We start from the raw sequence: 8,428 nt of genomic DNA, 5'->3' as shown, positions 1-8,428 counted from the left end.
CAAAACTTGCTATCCGGTGTGATGACTTCGATGACGGCCTGACCCCGCAAAAATAGATGAGTCCAAGCAACCTATAATGGGTGACAAGGAAACACCGAGTGAGTTTATAACTCAGTAAGTCATAAGCAATGCACTACCATCCATCAATAACATTATCACAAGAGGAAACAAAATGGAACGAGACAATTTACTCCATCCATACCGAACCATACCATAGTTCCTCCAACCTATCGATTCAGTTTCATATCAATTCATGCATTCACATTCCATATACTCATCAATAGGACATTGAAGCATTTTCATAAATCAATTTATTTTCGTTACAATCAAAGACTAAACGGCCTTTCACCCATCCTACGATAAATTTTATGTACGTGACTTCAAGTATATTTGTCACATAGGTTCAAACTTACCGAGCTCAACACCAAGTATAAGCATAGCACCTATTAGCCAAGTACTCAAGACACTTACCCGATCCGCTGTCCGCGATCGACTCAATAGTGTCGCACACATAGTGTCCATAATGATTCACGAATGTATATTGAGTCCGCACACTCAGTGCTATATAATCAACTCGCACACTTAGTGCTACGTAATCAAATCGCACACTTAGTGCTACATAGTCAATCTCGCACACTTAGTGCCGCATGGTCAATTCGCACACTTAGTGCATCATATTCATTTCGCACACTTAGTGCAACATAGTCAAATCGCACACTTAGTGCTGTACAATTTAATCCCGCGCACTTAGCGCCAATCTCATGGTCATAAATGGTTATACCCGCACGTTTAGTGCCGAGATCAACAACTCAGTACATCTTACCTCTTTTCTTTTCATTCAACAATTTCATCCTCACATACGTACATGCATATATATATATGTATATTTATTCATTCCATTCAGCATCAATACATAAACATTATGACCATTTGAAATAATACCAACTACATGCTTAATGACTTACCTTGTGTTGGGTAAGACGGTTCCAACTCGGCTACTCAGTGATCTTTTCTTTGCCTTTGCTTGATTCTCCTCCTTTAGCTCCTTGAGCTTAATCAATAATTCACTAGTTTAACCATCTTGTTAAACATTCATAATTCAATTACACATGCTTATGTATGTTTGTATATTCGGCAACCATCCTCACTAATTACTCATGTTGATGGCCGAATGGATGTATGTGTGTACAATGTCAACTATAACATCATGTAATTCCACATATGACTACATTTCTTATGTTCCACATCTTAATGCCCATTATACATAATCAAATTTAACATCATCTATATATTTACTCAAATGGCCGAATATACATACCCCCATATAATTTCATTTTCATTCCATTTAACACTTAATTTCCACCACATAAACACTTGGCCGATTTTGCTAGCACACAAGCCTATGACCGAATGTCCTTGACCTCTAGTCACCTAGATTTTTATTCTTTAAGCCTCATCCAACTCATATTTTTCATTGACAACCTCCTTAACTTCAATTTATTCACATCTTTAATCATGCTACATTCGACCATTATTTAACAATAATTCATGCATCCTTTTTATTAAACACTCAAAATCAACCATCTTGATACCTCATCACCAAAGACGTCAAAATACCAACCAAGAATGTAACATTCATGGCCGAATATCATCTCCATCAATTAACAAAATTTGAACCATGGCTAGGTAGATTTTCACTTACAACTTAAAATATACATGAATCTCAAAGAATAATATCAAACATACCTTAGTCTAGCAAACCACCATAGCCGATTTTCTCAAGCTTTTCCCCTTCCTTTCTTTCCTCTATTCGGCCAAGGATGTTCAAGAATGAACACTTTTTTTTTGTTTTCTTTCTTCAATTCACGGCAACAAGGGGGTATGGATGAGACCATGTTATTTTTTTTTTCATCACCATGCTCATTATTTTATTTTTCTTAACATACATCACTAGCATAACATGTTGGAGACATGTTTCCACTCATAGCATGGCCGGCCACTATGCTTTAGTTTGGCTAATTTGACATGCAAGGACAACACTTTCCCACTTTAATACTATTTGGTCCTTACTTATTTACCTATCATAATTTTCCAAGTCTTTCAACTAGATCCTTTCAAGCAAAATTCACATTCCCAATATAAAATTAAAACATCAAATTTTTGTACAAGTACTATCATACATATAAGATATGCAACTAAAATTTTAACTAATTTTATGACTCAGTTTTGTGGTCCCGAAACCACATTCCGACTAGGGTCGAATTAGGGTTGTCACAACTCTCCCCCACTTAAGAAATTTTCGTCCCCGAAAATCTTACCGGTAAATAGGTTTGGGTATCGTTCTTTCAACGAGCTCTCAGTTTCCCAAGTAGCTTCCTCGATCCCATGTTTGAGCCATAACACCTTCACTAACGGAACCCTTTTGTTTCGCAACTCCTTCACTTCACGAGCTAGGATACGTATCGGTTCTTCTTCATAACTCACATCGGCTTGAATTTCAACCTCTGATGGGCTAATTATATGCGATGGATCAGATCGATAGCGTCGAAGCATCGAAACATGAAAGACATCGTGAATCTTTTCAAGCTCAGGGGGCAAAATCAATCTATACGCAACTGGACCGACTCGTTCGGATATTTCGTATGGCCCAATGAATCTCGGACTCAACTTGCCCTTTCGGCCAAATCTGAGTACCTTTTTCCAAGGCGAAACTTTAAGAAACACTTTATCTCCCACCTGATATTCAATGTCTTTTCGTTTCAATCCGCATACGATTTCTGACGATCCGTGGCTGCCTTTAGACTTTTGCGGATTACCTTTACTTTTGTTCGGCATCTTTAATCAAATCAACTCCGAAAATTTTACTTTCACCAAGCTCGGTCCAAAACAATGGCGTACGACATTTACGACCATACAAAGCCTCATAAGGTGCCATCTTAATACTTGATTGAAAACTATTGTTGTAAGCGAATTCAATCAAAGGTACATACCGTTCCATGAACCACTAAACTCAAGGATGCAGCATCTCAGCATATCCTCGAGTATCTGAATTATCCGCTCGGATTGACCATCGGTTTGGGGGTGAAAAGCGGTGCTAAAATGCAGCTTGGTACCCAAAGCTTCTTGCAATTTCTTCCAAAATCGTGAGGTGAATCTCGGATCTCTATCCGACACGATAGAAATAGGTACTCCATGTAATCTCACAATCTGAGAGACATACAATTCGGCTAGTTTATCCAATGAAAGATCCGTACGCACGGGGATAAAGTGAGCCGACTTAGTCAGCCTATCAACAACAACCCAAATCGCATCCTTCTTACTTGCGGACAATGGCAGTCCGGACACAAAGTCCATTGTGACTCGGTCCCATTTCCACTCGGGTATCATGATCGGCTGAAGTAACCCTGAAGGCACTTGATGTTCCGCTTTCACTTGTTGACATATTAAACATCTCGAAACAAAGTCGGAGATGTCTCGTTTCATACCACGCCACCAAAACCGACGTTTCAAGTCGTTGTACATTTTCGTGCTCCCCGGGTGAATTGACATTCGGCTACAATGGGCTTCGTTCAGAATCATCGGAATGAGTTCCGAATTCCTTGGAACACACAAACGACTTCTAAACCTCAAACAACCATCATCATCAATCTGAAACTCCGATTCCTTGTTCGGAACACACTCAGCTCGTTTTGCAACCAATTCATCATCGACTTTCTGAGCTTCACGAATTTGATGAGTCAATAATGGTTTGGCTTTTAATTCAGCTACTAACACATTGTCAGGTAGAACAGACAAGTGTACGTTCATCGCTCGCAAAGCAAACAGTGATTTCCGGCTTAAGGCGTCCGCAACCACATTAGCCTTTCCCGGGTGGTAATCAATGACAAGCTCGTAATCTTTCAACAATTCAAGCCAACGTCTTTGTCGCAGATTCAAGTCTCGTTGAGTCATCAAATATTTGTGACTTTTGTGATCCGAAAACACATGGCACTTCTCACCAAACAAATAATGTCGCCATATTTTCAATGCAAACACAATGGCGGCTAGTTCGAGATCATGGGTCGGATAATTTCTCTCGTGTGGCTTCAATTGTCTCGACGCATAGGCCACAACTCGACCTTCTTGCATCAATACGCAACCCAACCCAAGTAGGGATGCGTCACTATAAATGACAAACTCTTTACCCGATTCGGGTTGCACCAAAATTGGAGCTTCAGTCAAATGAGTTTTCAGTTGATCGAAGCTTTTCTGACATTTCTCCGTCCATTCGAACTTAACATCCTTTTGAAGTAGCTTCGTCATTGGTGTGGCTATCATCGAGAAACCTTTGACAAATCGTCGGTAATAACCGGCGAGCCCTGGAAAGCTCCGGACTTCGGTAACATTTCTCGGAGGCTTCCAGTTAAGTATGGCTAAAATTTTGCTCGGATCAACTCGAATACCCGATGCGGATACCACATGACCCAAGAAGCTAACCTCTCTTAACCAGAACTCACACTTACTGAACTTAGCATATAACTGCTTATCCCACAAAATTTGCAACACTAGCCTCAGATGCTCAGCATGTTCGGTCTCATCTCTCGAATAGACCAAGATGTCATCAATAAACACAACTACGAACCGATCCAAATACGGCCTGAAGATCCGATTCATCAAATCCATAAACACCGCAGGGGCATTAGTGAGCCCAAACGGCATCACTAAGAACTCGTAGTGACTGTACCTCGTTCTGAAAGCAGTTTTGGGTACGTCCGAATCTCGAATCCGCAACTGATAATAACCCGACCTCAAATCTATCTTTGAAAACACCGATGCTCCCTTTAATTGATCGAACAGATCATCAATACGCGGTAACGGATACTTATTCTTTATCGTCACTTTATTCAGTTGACGATAGTCAATGCACAACCTCATGGTTCCGTCCTTCTTTTTCACGAACAATACTGGTGCACCCCAAGGTGAGAAACTCGGTCGAGCGAAACCTCTATCCGTCAATTCTTGCAACTGAGCTTTCAACTCTTTTAACTCGGTTAGTGCCATACGATACGGAGCGATCGAAATTGGCGTAGTTCCAGGGACAAGCTCAATACCAAACTCTACCTCCCGAACAGGTGGCAAACCCGGTAACTCTTCAGGAAAAACATCCGGGTATTCACAAACCACCGGCACCGATTCGGGTTTCTTTTCTAATTCCTTGTCATCAAGTACATACGCGAGGTATGCTTCGCACCCTTTCCTTACTTATTTCTGGGCCAACATTGCTGATATTACAGCTGGTAACCCCCTTAAGTCCGCAGACTCAACTCAGATTATTTCGTTATTTGCGCACCTCAAATCGATAGTCTTGCTTTTGCAATTCACAACCGCATCATGCGCGGTTAACCAATCCAAACCGAGAATAACATCAAACTCGTCGAACGGCAAAAGCATCAAATCGGCCGGAAAACAGGATTCTCGGATTATTAGAGGGCATCTCTTACACACTTTATCAACAAGTACGCATTGACCCAAAGGGTTTGACACTCGAATTACTAGCTCAGTAGACTCAACAGGTAGAGTCTTACTGGATGCTAAGGTTTCGCATACATATGAATGAGTAGAGCCAGGGTCAATCAATGCAATCACATTAGTATCAAAGAGAGTGAAGGTACCAGTGATGACGTCGGGGGAGGATGCCTCCTCTCGTGCGCGAATGGCATATGCTCTAGCAGGAGTACGGTTCTCGGCTCGATCGGCCGTATCAGAGGCCCCTCTCTGACTACCACCCCTGCCTCCTAAAATTCTCGGTGGTCTACCTCTAGATGTCACTCCACTAGGTCTTGCACCTTGAATCTTATTCTTCTCATCCAGCTCCGTGCAATCTCTAATGAAGTGGTCCTTCGAACCGCATCCGTAACAGGCCCTGCTAGTAGACTTGCCCCAACATTCACCTAGGTGTCGTCTTCCACATTGGGGACATTCAGGTTTCTCGTGACGATTATTGCCCACACTAGCTACCGAAGTAGCTCGGGAGCCCATCGATGGTCTTGCCCTGATGGAAATTCCCGCAGTCGCCCTCGACTTATTAATGTCCTCCCTGAACTTCTTTACAGCTGAGAACGGAGCTTTACCCGTCGATCTTTTACGATAATCTCTAGCTTCAAATTCAGCCTTCCTCTTCTCCTTTCCAAGTTCTTCAGCCTTGCAGGCTCGTTCGACTAGTGTTACGAATTCTTTTATTTCCAAAATACCCATTAGTAGCTTTAAATCTTCATTCAATCCTTCCTCGAATCTTTTGCACATAGCAACCTCATCAGCTACACACTCCCGGGCATACCTACTGAGTCTTACGAATTCATGTTCGTATTCAGATACAGTCATACGACCTTGCTTGAGTTCCAAGAACTCCTTACGCTTCTGATCAATGAACCGTTGGCTAATAAATTTCTTTCGGAATTCCGTTTGAAAGAAGTCCCAAGTTACTCGCTCGTTCGGGACTATGGAAATCAAGGTCCTCCACCAATAGTAGGCTGAGTCTCGCAACAAAGATACAGCACATTTTAGACATTCGTCGGGTGTGCATGACAATTCATCGAACACCCGAATGGTGTTATCAAGCCAGAACTCGGCCCTTTCGGCATCATCAATTACTATGGCCTTGAACTCCTCGGCCCCACGCTTCCTAATCAAGTCTACAGGTGGCTTACTCAGCCTCACAGGATCAGCGACTGATGGCATTACAGGCTCTTGGGGTGGATTATTCAAATGTGGGAATTGTTGGACAGCCGGGTTGGTTCGGGCATATTGCGCGACCCACTCATTCATCATGGTAAAGAAGGCTTGTTTAGCCCCCTCACCTTGATTATTCGCAGATGACTGAGGTTCAACAGGCGGCGTCCCTTGTGCAGGGGCAGCCGCTACACTTTCAATGTCATCCGCCAAGGTTCTCTCTACACCGGGATCCATTTACTAATCAAAACATAAATTTTAACCGTCAGAAGTCATCACACAGTTAAACATTAACATTCGGCATGTATAGCTAGACTCATACGTGCTATGATAGTCCTAGAACCGACTAAACCATGGCTCTGATACCAATCAAATGTAACACCCCGAACCCGAAACCGACACCGGAGTCGAACACGAGGTGTTAACTGACTTTAACCCCTTATAAAATTTATTTTCCAGACACTGCCCAATCTGTGTACTAGTCGTTTTAAAAATCATATCTTGAGTTTCGTAACTCGAAAATAAGTTTCGTAATTTTTCCCAGAAACTAGACTCATGTGCCCATCTATGTATTTTTTTCTAGAATTTTTGGTCGGGCCAATTAGTACAGTTTATTAGTCAAAGTCTCCCATGTTGCAGGGGTCGACTACACTGACCTTTGCCCATTACGACTTGGATATCTCCCTGCACGGGGCTTCAATACTGATGCCGTTTATTTCTATGAAAACTAGACTCAGAGAGGAATCTGTACATATATGGTACGACCCCTAATTATCTCTGGTTAATTTATAATGAATTTCCAAAGTCGGAGCAGGGAATCCAGAAACCGTTCTGGCCCTGCCCCACAAAAATCTGATTATCTCTTAATATACTGCCCATATGATCTTTTCGTTACTTCCCCATGAAAACAGACTCATCGAGCTTCGATTACATAATTTATTCATCCATTAATTTCCCTCCTACTATTTTTAGTGAATTTTCAATCTCATGACACTGCTGCTGCCAGCATCTGTTACGAAAGTAACTAGGTCCATTTCATGCCTACCCTTGATCCAACTCAATCGAACATTCGTGCCATTTTCGCATGGCTTAAAGTTTACATGCCAAAGTTCAAACACAACGTAATAGCTTATACATGCCAAAATGTTCTTCTAAGCCAACTAAGAAGAAAGTACCAAAACTTGCTATCCGGTGTGATGACTTCGATGACGGCCTGACCCCGCAAAAATAGATGAGTCCAAGCAACCTATAATGGGTGACAAGGAAACACCGAGTGAGTTTATAACTCAGTAAGTCATAAGCAATGCACTACCATCCATCAATAACATTATCACAAGAGGAAACAAAATGGAACGAGACAATTTACTCCATCCATACCGAACCATACCATAGTTCCTCCAACCTATCGATTCAGTTTCATATCAATTCATGCATTCACATTCCATATACTTATCAATAGGACATTGAAGCATTTTCATAAATCAATTTATTTTCGTTACAATCAAACGACTAAACGGCCTTTCACCCATCCTACGATAAATTTTATGTACGTGACTTCAAGTATATTTGTCACATAGGTTCAAACTTACCGAGCTCAACACCAAGTATAAGCATAGCACCTATTAGCCAAGTACTCAAGACACTTACCCGATCCGCTGTCCGCGATCGACTCAATAGTGTCGCACACATAGTGTCCATAATGATTCACGAATGTATATTG

This window comes from Gossypium hirsutum, chromosome A09 (genome assembly GCF_007990345.1).
Source record: "Gossypium hirsutum isolate 1008001.06 chromosome A09, Gossypium_hirsutum_v2.1, whole genome shotgun sequence".
NCBI lineage: Eukaryota > Viridiplantae > Streptophyta > Magnoliopsida > Malvales > Malvaceae > Gossypium > Gossypium hirsutum.
Note: the sequence above shows the minus strand (reverse complement) of the source record.